Source organism: Callithrix jacchus, chromosome 10 (assembly GCF_049354715.1).
Source record: "Callithrix jacchus isolate 240 chromosome 10, calJac240_pri, whole genome shotgun sequence".
Taxonomy (NCBI): Eukaryota; Metazoa; Chordata; class Mammalia; order Primates; family Cebidae; genus Callithrix; species Callithrix jacchus.
This window is the reverse complement of record NC_133511.1, coordinates 123,279,155-123,291,568: the sequence shown is the minus strand read 5'-3', so window position 1 is coordinate 123,291,568 and position 12,414 is coordinate 123,279,155. Positions and strand designations below refer to the sequence as shown.

Below are 12,414 nucleotides of genomic sequence, written 5' to 3'. Positions count from 1 at the left end.
AGAAAAGTCTGTTTGGTCAGGTGCAGTGGCTCATGCCATTACGTAATCCCAGCACTTTTAGAGGCTGAGGCAGAAGGACTGCTCGGACCCAGGAATTTGAGACCAGTCCGGGCAACATACTGAGACTCGCATCTCTACAAAAAATAAAAAAACTGGCTGGGTGTGGTGGTGCATGTGCCTGTAGTCCCAGCTACTCAGGAGGCTGAGGTACAGGATCACTTGAGCCTGGGAGTTTGAGCCTGCAGTGAATCATGATCATGCCACTGCATTCCAGCCTGGGTGACAGAGCGAGACCCTGTTTCAAACAATATTAACAATTAAAAGAAAAAAAAACCTGACAAAGCTGTGTCACCAAAAATTAAACCAAAAGAAATAATATGTTGCAAACAATTTCTAAGCTCTAAAAGCATTCTCTTTAAAGAAAAAAGTTAAATTTTATATTTTTTTGAAATGGAGTCTCGCTCTGTCGCCCAGGCGGGACTGCAGTAGCGTGATGTCAGCTCACTGCAACTTCTGCCTCCTGGGTTCAAGCGATTCTCCTGCCTCAGCTTCCTGAGTAGCTGGGACTACAGGCACCTGTCACAACGCCTGGCTAATTTTTTTATATTTTTAGTACAGATGGGTTTACCATGTTGGCCAGGCTGGTCTTGAACTCCTGACCTCAGGTGATCTGCTTGCTTCAGCCTCCCAAAGTGAGGGGATTACAGACGTGACCCACCACACCTGGCCCAAAACATTCTTACCAGTACAAATATTTTATGAGTCTTTGTTGTAGTTATTTGAATCAAGCCTCTGCCACAGGTATGATTTTACATACAGCAAGTAGGGTTATAAAGGGTTTTCACAGCAAAATGATTTGTTAATGCCTGTGAGTTCCTAGCACTCCTGGGGAAGAGGCTGTTAGTGTCAGCTCCCAGGGTGTATATGACCCTCTCTGCCCACTGCTCCCCTTCCCTCCCCTCTGACTCTCCAGGTATACTGTCTTGTCTCTGGACCTTTTCATGTGCTTTTCTTGTCTTTTTGGATGCTTTTTTTTTGGCTTCTGAACACAAGAAACCAACTCATCTTTCAGGTCTCAGCTTAGCTGAATTTTTTTTCCCCAGGAACTTCCTCTAATATTTGGGTTAGACAGCCCTCTTACTGCCAGTTACTGAATCTCACTAAAACTTCAGAGATCCATGAGACAATCGTATGTCTTGTTCAATATGATTCCCAGTACACAAATAAATGCTGTTGAATAAATTTGTCTAAAAAAACATAATCAGTTTTAAAATTAGTATCAATAATAATAAAAACACAATATCCAAAGTTGGTAAGGATATGGTAGATTTGTAAATTCAGTCATTGTTGAAGCAAAGTAAATTACAGTAACCCTTTTAGAAAGTAGCCTGGCAATAAAGAAACATTTCCATTCAAAAATTAATACCCCCCCAAAATTCTAAGGGAATGATTTTTATATATTATTTTATTTTTTTCCCATTGATCTCATGACCTTGGAGGGAATGATTTTTTTCTTTTTCTTTTTTTTTTTAAAGACGGGGTTTCACCATGTTGGTCAGGCTGGTCTTGAACTCCTGACCTCAGGTGATCCGCCCGCCTTGGCCTCCAAAGTGCTTGGATTATGGGCATGAGCTACCACGCCCGGCCTTCATTTTTCTTTCTTAAATAAAAAGAGAGACCAGGTTTCACCATATTACCCAGGCTGGTCTTTAACATCTGAGCTCAAATGATCTTCCCACCTCAGCCTCCCAAAGTGCCAGGATTATAGACGTGAGCCACCATGCCGGTCTGGGAATGATTTTTTTTTTTTTTTGAGATGGAGTTTCACTCTTGTTACCCAGGCTGGAGTGCAATGGCGCGATCTCGGCTCACCACAACCTCCGCCTCCTGGGTTCAGGCAATTTTCCTGCCTCAGCCTCCCGAATAGCTGGGACTACAGGCATGCGCCACCATGCCCAGCTAATTTTTTTTTTTTTTTTGTATTTTTAGTAGAGACAGGGTTTCACCATGTTGACCAGGATGGTCTTGATCTCTTGACCTCATGATCCACCCGCCTCGGCCTCCCAAAGTGCTGGGATTATAGGCTTGAGCCACTGCGCCTGGCCTGGGAATAATTTTTAAAAAGAAACAAACTTGTAAACAAGAAGTGTTCACTGAAACATTATTTTTACTATTTTTATTTTTTATTTGTAGAGACGGGGTCTCACTACATTGCCCAGGTTGGTCTTGAACTCCTGGGCTCAAGCGATCCTCCTGTTGTGGCCTCCCAAAGTGCTGAGATTACAGATTTGAGCTCCACACCCATCCCTGTTTATAATTAATGACAAATTTTTGAGCTACTCATCTCTCGCGTGTCTTTGGCATAGCTACGATTACTCTGGGAGCTGTTTCTGTTGAAATGGTACTATGCTGTAGTGCTGACCCTTAGGGGAAAATTCCACACATGGAAAAATGCCTTGGCCACTCACAGGCAAAAATGAGACCAGGGAAGTGGAGCCCTGATGGTTATGTCATTCTATAGTGATGCTGCCTAAGGGCAACGGCTACGGGGGAAGGCTGGGTATAAAATCAGCAGAAGGCGCAGTGCGGTGGCTCACACCTATAATCCCAGCACTTTGGGAGGTTGAGGTGGGTGAATCACCTGAGGAAAGAAGTTCGAGACCAGCCTGAGCAACACTGGGAAACCCCGTCTCTACAAAAAATACAAAAATTAGCCAGGCATGTGGTGGCGTGCACTTGTAGTCCCAGTTACTCAGGAGGCTGAAGTGGGAGAATTGCTTTAACCTAGGAGGCAGAGGTTGCAATAAGCCAAGATCACACCACTGCACTCCAGCCTGGGCAACAGAGACCCTGTCTCAAACAACAACAACAAAAAAAACACGACATCAGCCGAAGCACATGGTCAGCCCACACACAGGGCAGGGCCTTGGGACACCCAGAAGCTTGCGCACTATAGTGACAACTAAAGACCGAATACATCAAATAAACTATAAAAAGCAAAACCAACAGTCATTCTCTACTACAAGACCCACACATTTATGAGATTTATGTTACAATTGGAAATCTGAACACTGATTCTGTGACATTAAGTTTTTTTTTTTTTGAGATGGATTCTCACTCTTTCGCGCCCAGGCTGGAGTGCAGTGGCACGATCTTGGTTCACTGCAACTTCCACCTCTTGGATTCAAGTAATTCTCCAGCCTCAGCCTCCTGAGTAGCTGGGATGAAAGGTGCGTGCCACCAGGCCCAGCTGATTTTTGTATTTTTAGTAGAGATGGGGTTTCACCATGTTGGTCAGGCTAGTCTCGAACTTCTGACCTCATGATCCGCCCGCCTCGGCCTCCCAAAGTGCTGGGATTACAGGTGTGAGCCACTGCGCCCGGACTTGTTTTATTTTTCTTTTTAGACAGTCTTGCTCTGTCAACTAGGCTGGAGTGCAGTGGTGTGATCTTGGCTTACTGCAATCTCTGCTTCCCAAGTTCAAGTGACTCTCTTGCCTCAGCCTCCCGAGTAACTAGGATTACAGGCACGTGCTACCACACCCAGCTAATTTTTGTATTTGTAGTGGAGACAGGTTTCACCATGTTGGTCAGGCTCGTTTTGAACTCCTGACCTCGTGATCCACCCACCTTGGCCTCCCAAACTGCTGGGATTACAGGAGTAAGCCACTGCACCTGGCCTTGTTTTGTTTTTTTCCGACAGAGCCTTGCTCTGTCAACCAGGCTGGAGTGCAGTGGTGTAATCTCGGCTCACTACAATCTCAGTTTTCCAAGTTGAAGTGACTCTCTTGCCTCAGCCTCCTGAGTAGCTGGGATTACAGGTGTGTGCCACCATGCCTGGCTAATTTTTGTATTTTTAGTAAAGATGGGGTTTTACCACATGTTGGCCAGGCTGGTCTTGAACTCCTGACCTCAAGTGATCCCCCTGCCTCGGTCTTCCAAATTGCTGGGATTATAGGCGTGAGCCACCATGTCCAGCCAAAGTGTGATAATGGTATTGTGGTTTTGTTTAAAAATACTGTCTATGTTTATGAAATATATATTGAAATATTTGTGGGTGAAATGCTATGATATATAGATTGCCTCAAAATAACACTGGTGAAGGGAAACAGGTGGGGGCATAGATGAAACAAGACTGGCCATGAGTTGATAACCATTGCAGCTTGGTAAGGGGTTCAAGGGAACTGTAAACTACTGTCTATTTTTGCATATGTTTGAAATTTTTCCAAAATAAAAGTTGAAAAAAGTAATCAGGGATTTCCGACTCTGGGTTCCCCTCCCACAACTGTGGGAGCTGTCTTCTCTCTCTCACTCTAACAACAACAACAAAAAAGTAATTGGTACTTTAGGCGGGTGGATCACGAGGTCAAGTGATCGAGACCATCCTGGTCAACATGGTGAAATTCCGTCTCTATTGCAAATACAGAAAATCAACTGGGCATGGTGGCGCATGCCTGTTATCCCAGCTGCTCAGGAGGCTGAGGCAGGAGAATTGCCTGAACCCAGGAGGCGGAGGGTGCGGTGAGCCAAGATCGCGCCATTGCACTCCAGCCTGGGTAACAGGCGTGAAACTCTGTCTCAAAAAAAAAAAAAGATTTCTCAGCTCAGAGCTAATATTCTCCTAGTCAAGTTCTGTGCTGCTAAAAATGATACATCCGAAAAGGCCAGTTATTCTTTATAGGTAGCCAAGTGGAAAATGCCCTACTTCCTTATGTTTCTTTAAAAGAAAATTAAGAGGAAAGTCTCTGCAAATGAATTAACATCAGAGATACACGCTTTATTTGTTTTCCTGGGAAACATCCTATGCTATTAAGCACTGAACTGAAAGAAAACCTAAGTCAAAAGAATTCCCTAAGCCTCACAGAGAACGCATGTTCTTCATGAGCTTTCCCTATGAGGAATGGATTCTTCCAAGGGTTCCGAGGTCAACACAATCTTTGCCTTTTGTTTTTTTTTTTTTTTTTTTTTTTGGGGGGGGGAAGAGAAAAAGAAGGGGAAAAAAAGAAAAAGAGGGAAAAAGGAATATTACTTCATTCCTAAAATGGGTTTCAATAATGGCCGATCAATATTTTGAGTGTTTAAAGTGGTTAATGCATATTTTATGTGTTTAAAATGGAGACCTCGATTGTGTTTATTTGTTCTGGCTCTGAGTTCAAGTCCTGGATATCGTTATCAATTTGTTGTCTCGTTGAATCTAAATCTCATTATGTGTCTTATGTATCTGGGTGTTAAGATCTCTTATTGTTACATTAATCCTTTTACCCTTGCATCCTTGTAGCTTTGAAATCTATTTTATTAAGTGTGAGAATTGCAACTCCTGCTTTTTATTTATTTATTTTTGCTCTCCATTTGGTTGGTGAGTTTTTTTCCATCCCCTTGTTTTGAGTCTTTGTATATCTTTAGATATATCGTTAGATTTTGTGGATAATGTATATTTTGTGTGTTTAAAATGGAGAGCTCTATTGAGTTTATTTGTTCTGGATCTTAGTTCCAATCCCGGATATCGTTATCAATTTTCTGTCTCGTTGAATCTAAATCTCATTATGGGTCTTATGTATCTGGGTGTTAAGATCTCTTATTATTACATTAATCCTTTTACCCTTGTATCCTTGTAGCTTTGAAATCTATTTTGTCAAATGTGAAAATTGTAACTCCTGCTTTTTATTTATTTATTTTTGCTCTCCATTTGGTTGGTACGTTTTTTTTTCCCAACCCTTTATTTTGAGTCTATATATATCTTTGGATATACCGTTAGATTTTATCTGTATCTTTTGATTGGGAGATTTGGTCAATTTAAATTTAGGGTTGCTGCCATTTGATATTAACTGGCTATTTTGTCCTTTCGTTGATAAAAATTCTTCTTTATGTTAATGCTCTTTACTTTTTGGTGTATTTTTGGAAAGGGTCATACTGGTTGTTCCTTTCTGTGTATAATGCTTCTTTTAAAAGTTCTTGTAAAGCAGGCCTGGTGGTAATAAAATCTCTGAGTACTTGCTTGTTCCTAAAAGATTTTATTTTTCCTTCAAATGTAAAGCTTAAATTGGCAGGATATGAAATTCTAGGCTGAAAGTTCTATTGATTAAGTATATTGAATATTGGCCCCCACTCTCTTCTAGCTTGTAGGGTTTCTGTTGAGAGATCTGCTGTAAGCCTAATAGGCTTCCCTTTATGGGTAACTTGATCTTTCTCTCTGGCTGCCCTTAATATTTTCTCCTTCGTTTCAATCTTGGTGAATCTAACGATTATGTGCCTTAGGGTTGGTCTTCTTGAGGAATATCTTTGTGGTGTTCTCTGTATTGCCTGGGGTTGAATAGTGTCCTGCTTTGCTAAATTAGGAAAATTTTCCTGGATAATGTCCTGGAGAGTATTTTCCAGCTTGAATTCATTCTCTCCATCACATTAATCTTTGCCTTTTGTACTCATGCTGTCATGAGAGTACAGTGTCTGCCAGAGGCTACATCACACATGATGTTGCAAAAGACTGAGTGCTGAAGCATCTAGGAGAATCCAGCAGATGCTAAGAAGATTTAGAGAAACATCAAATGATCTACTCTTCTCACTTTTTTTAGGGAAAATGTAGTTATTTTTAATAAAAATTTGTCATTCTGTTATCCTATTAGGCTTATTATAACAATTGCTAGACATAAAGTACCAGATATATAAAGTGCTAGATATAAACAAAAGCTCTTTGGGGTCCACAATAAATTTTATAAGTGTAAAGGGGTCCTGAGGCCAAAAATTTTGGGAATAGCCAATACTATTTGTACTTAATACTCCCAACAACTTTATTTCTTAGCTTAAGTAACATGCTCAATAGCTGAGTCAAAGCTCAAAGTCAGCTTTTCTGACTCTACAACTCCATTCTTCAAATATCCAGGCTTGTGATGGCTTCATTCTATGAAAAAACACCCACCTACTCTCTTCCCCATTCTGACATATGTACGGGCTGCATGTGTGTTTATGTGTGCAAGTGTGGTGTTACAGGAAAAAGTGAAATAAAAGAGCAGCAGAATTGATGTGAGCTGAAATTAAATGAGATGTGGAGGCCACTGGTTGATAATGAGGTAGACAGTATATGTACCTCCAAGGGCACAGCTACACCAGCATGTGGCACATCTGCATAGGAAAGAGTTGTGGTTGAGATGAGTGTAGTGTGTACTGTTTCTGGTTTGGGATGGGAGTAGGTGGAACAGTATTGAAACTAGGGTCAAAACCGGATATGGTAAGAAGAAACGATGGCACTTGCTGCTAATCACAGGCTACACTATTAAACTCAGAAAATTATAAGTGATAGATTGTTTTCTATAGAAGAAAACACTCCATAATAATAATAAATTTAGCTCTGAAAAAACAAAGTTGGGATAAACTATTCTTTTTTTTTTTTTTTTGAGACAGAATCTTACTCAGTCGTCTGGGCTGGAGTGCAATGGTGCGATCTTGGCTCACTGCAACCTCTGCCTTCTGGGTTCAAGCAATTCTCTTACCTCAGCCTTCTGAGTAGCTGGGATTACAGGCACCTGCCACTATGCCCATCTAGTTCTTTTGTATTTTTAGTAGAGACTGGGTTTCACCATGTTGGCCAGGCTGGTATTGAACTCCTGACCTCGTTATTCACCCGCCTTGGCCTCCTAAAGTGCTGGGATTATAAGCATGAACCACAACGCCTGGCCTGGCTGAACTAATTTTAAGTTGTAAAAACAGATCAGCAGGAGAGCCTAAGGAATGCTAGTAAACTTGTATAAATAACTTAAAAAAATTAAAGTTCCATTTAAATACAGTACAGTGCCCAAATCTTAAGTCCACAGAACTTAATGAGTATGAGTTGATAAAAGCACATACAGCGTGGACCACATCTACATCAAGGCACAGAACAATACATCAGCTGCTCCAGAAAGGGCCCTGGTGGCCCTTTCCAGCTTACCCTGTGCCACTCTCCCAGAGACGAGCACTGTTTTCAATTCTCTCACTATACTTTCGTTTTGCCTGTTCTCAAATTTTTTTCTTTCTTTTTAAGAGACAGGGTCTTGCTATGTTGCCCAGGGTGTTCTCAAACTCCTGGCCTCAAGCCATCTTCTTGCTATGGTCTCCCAAAGTACTGGGATTATAGTGATGAGTCACCATGCCTGGTCTAAACTTTTTTCTCTTTGAGACAGAGTCTCACTTTGTCACCTAGGCTGGAGTGCCGTGGCACAATCTCAGCTCACTGCAGCCTCGACCTCCTGGGTTCAAGTGATTCTCCCACCTTAAGCCTTCTGATTAGCTGGAACCACAGGCACACACGACACCTGGCTGATGTGTGTTTTTGGTAGAGACAGTCTCATTATGTTGCCCAAGCTGGTCTCAAACTCCTGGGCTCAAGCCATCTGCCTGCCAAAGTGTTGGGATTACAGGCGTGAGCCACTGTGCCAGGCCTAAAAGTTCATACAAATGGAATCCTACACTGTATACTAGTCAGGTATGGCTTCTTTTGCCCAGCATAACGTGTCTGAGGTTCATCCTGGTTTTTGCATGTGTCAACAGTTCACTCCCTATTGCTGAAGAGAAGGCTATTCTATGAATATATACAGGCTGAGCATCCATCATCCAAAATCCAAAATGCTCCAAAATCGGGGCCAGGCATGGCGGCTCACACCTGTAATCCCAGCACTTTGGGAGGCTGAGGCAGGTGGATCACCTGAGGATCAGGAGTTCAAGACCACTCTGGCCAGCATAGTGAAACTCTGTCTCTACTAAAAATACACACACACACACAAAATTAGCCAGGCATGGTGGCACATGCCTGTAATCCCAGCTACTTGGGAGGCTGAGGCAGGAGAATCATTTGAAGCCAGGAGACAGAGATTGCAGTGAACCAAGATCACGCCATTGCACTCCAACCTGGGCAACAAGAGTGAAACTGTCTCAAACAACAACAACAACAACAAACAACAACAACAAAAACCCAAAACCAAAACCACAAAATGCTCCGACATCTGAAACTTTGAGTGCCAACGCGATGCCACAGGTGGGAAAGTCTACACTTGACCTCATGTGACAGGTCACAGTCAGATAACAGTCAAAACTTTGTTCCATAGACAAAATTAAGAATATTTCATAAAATTACTTTCAGGCTACGTGTATATAAAACATAAATGAATTTCATGTTTAGACTTGGGTCTCATCCCCAAGACATTTCATTATATATAAATATTCCAAAACACACACAAAAAAACCGAAGTCCAAAACGCTTCTGGCCCCAAGCACTTTGGATGAGGGACACTCAGCCTGTACTGCACCATTTAGTCAGTCTCTGGCTGCAGAGTATCCACATCTAGGTTATTTCTAGTTTTTGGCTATTATGGCTAAAGCTGCCATTCTTGTGCAAGTCTGTGTGACATACGTTTTGTTTTTTCTTGAGACAGAATTGCTAGGTCTTAGGGTATATGTATGTTGAACTTCATGAGAAACTGCCAGACTAATTTCCAAGGCACCGGTCCATTCCACACCCGCAGCAGCAGCGTGAAATCTTTCTGCTGCTCCACATCCACACCAACATTTGACAAGCCCCTTGACTCACAAAACCTAATGGGTACATGAAGAACATCGTGTGGTCGTAATTTGCATTTCCTTGACAACTAAAAAAACTGACCATCTTTCCATCAGTTTACTGGTAATTTGTACATCTCCATTTATTAAGTGCCCGATCAAACTTCTTTGCCCATTAAAAAAAAAAATTGGGTTGTGAGGCCAGGGGTGGTGGCTCACACCTGTAATCCCAGCACTTTGGGAAGCTGAGGTGGGTGGATCACAAGGTCAGGGGTTCAAGACCAACCTGGCCAATATGGTGAAACCCCCGTCTATACTAATAATACAAAAATTAGCTGGGTGTGGAGGCACCTGCCTGTAGTCCCAGCTACTCCAGGAGGCAGAAGCTGCAGTGAGCTGAGATTGCGCCACTGCACTCCAGCCTGGATGACAGAGCAAGACTCCATCTCAAAAAAAAAAAAAAAAAAAAAATTGGGTTGTCTTGAATTCTAAGAGTTTCTTATTTATACAAGTCATTTGTCAGACATATGTACTGTAAATATCTTGCTTATTCATTTTCTTACTGGTATCTTTTGACAAAGTATTTAATTCATCAAGTCAATTTTTTTTTTTTTCTTTTGTGGTTAATACTTTCTGAGACCTGTCTAAGAAATCTTTGCCTACTCTGGGCTGAACGTGGTGGCTCACGCCTGTAATCCCAGCACTTTGGGAGGAATGAAACAAAGAAATATCTGGAAAAGGAATCTCAGAATTGCTGAGAGCACCGGGTGTGGTGGTATGCACTTGCAGTCCTGGCTGCTTGAGACCATCAGCTTAAGGCTGTAGTGCACCATGGTCAACCTATGACCAGCCACTGCATTTCAGCCTGGACAACAAAGGAAAAAAAAAAGCAAAGAAAAAGAAGCACTGAGAGAATCTAAAATGTGCCTTATAGATAATGGTGGTGTTCAACCAGGCATCATCTTACTCCCAGGAAGCTATCTGGCAATATTTGGAGATGGTTAGTTGTCACAACTGGGTTGGAGGGATAATCCTGGCATCTGGACAGTGGAGGCCAGGGGCGCTGTTGACTGTTCTACAGCGCACAGGACACCCCAAAGCAGAGAACGATCTGGCCAAAGTATCGATGGTACTGAGGCTGAGCTGCTTCCTGCGCATCCTTCTCCAGTGGTGGCTGCTTTTCTCCCACAACCCATACACCACTGGGCTTGGAGGTGGGGCAGGTGTCCTGTTTGCTGCTTAGCACCAGTTCTAGAACATTCTCCCTTCTATCTCATAAAAACCCCCCACTTTGCATTGATGCCATCCACTTAGACCAGCCTCCACTCTTTGCTGTTGCTGTTGTATGCAACTGCCTACATTGCTGCTCGTTCTTGAGTTTTGTTCATGCCCGACTCTGTTCCTCTCCCTAACACTACTCCGGTCTTAATGCTTTATGCTTTCAGTACATGCTCTGTCTAACATGCTGGCCTCTAGGTCCTCTCATTCCCATCTTCTAACAGTCCCGTCCCTGCACCCATCTCAGCCACACACCCACACAATCACACTCAGGCCTTACCACTGATCGTTACAACCAATGCTCATCTCCTGCAACCCTCTCTCTCATGGCCGCCTTCTATCCTCCCAGCAGATTCACCATCTCCAGTGTGTCAACTGCAACGATGCCTCAAGCCCACCAGGACCTACAACTCATGGATGCCCCTTTCACCATTCCTCAGGTGCCTGCTGCCCCTCTTCCCTCCTCGCCCAGCTCCAATGCCGTGATCCCTGTTTATAAACACGCCTTGCATGCCCCCCAGCTCCTCGGCCCTGCCCTTCTCTGCTATACCCATGTGGTAAATTACAACCCTATTTAAATCCAACGGCCCCAGCTGAACATGCCTGGAGAGGAACATAATCAGGCTAGCTGATCTCACTTTAAATTTATGACCCAAATCTTAAGTGGCCTCCACTGCTGCCTGGCAATCATGCTGTATTTCTCCATGTCCTCTCACCTTCCCATTCTGCCACTGCAGGATGATTTCATACCTTCCCGCTTTCCTCAGATCTCCAACATCTTAGTCCTCCTCTCGCTCTAAGCTGATAACCTTGATTCCTGCTTCACTGGGAAAGCTGAAGCTGCCCCCACCGCATCGGCCTGCTGTCTGGTGCTCTATACCCACAATTCCCTCCAGTCACACACATGAGCACCCCTGCTCCTAGCTGGAGCCAAACACTTGGCTGGGCACTAACCTCATCCTTTCTCACCTAGTCAAAGCCAGGGATCCTGCCATTCTTCTCTCTTCCATAATCAATGTTCCTCCCCATACTGGACTGTTCCCATTAGCAAACATCCTATTTCTTTCATCTGAAAAAAAGTCCTCTCTTGTCCCCAGAGGCACTGCTGGCTATCACCCCACATCCCATCTTCCCTTTGGAGCCAACTCCCCAGAGGCCGTTTTTGCTCTCTTGAAGTTCTTTTCTCTCATTTTCTCTTAAATGAATTCTGGTTGGCCTTCCTATCTCCACCACTCCACCAAAACTACTTTGGACGAGGTCTCTCATGTCCTCTCCTTTGAAGAATCTGAAAGTCAGGTCTCATCTATCTGCAGCTGTTTCTTTTTTTTTGAGATAGAGTCTCACTCTGTTGCCAGGCTGGAGTGGTGTGCAGTGGCGTGATCTCAGCTCACTGCAACCTCCGCCTCCTGGGTTCAAGCGATTCTCCTGCCTCAGCCTCCCAAGTAGCTGAGACTACAGGCATGCACCACCATGCCCACTAATTTTTGTATTTTTAGTAGAGATGGGGTTCCACCACATTGGCCAGGATGGTCTCGATCTCTCAAACTCGTGATCTGCCTGCCTCGGCCTCCCAAAATGCTGGGATTACAAACATGAGCCACCATGCCTGGCC

The 12,414-nt window shown here is 43.4% G+C and overlaps 1 protein-coding gene across 2 annotated transcripts in view; it reads right to left on the bottom strand.

Annotated features, from left to right (window-relative positions):
- PACS1 (phosphofurin acidic cluster sorting protein 1) overlaps positions 1-12,414 on the bottom strand; it is a 177,042-nt gene that overhangs the window by 32,065 nt on the left and 132,563 nt on the right. The gene's annotated exons all lie outside the window — the stretch shown is intronic.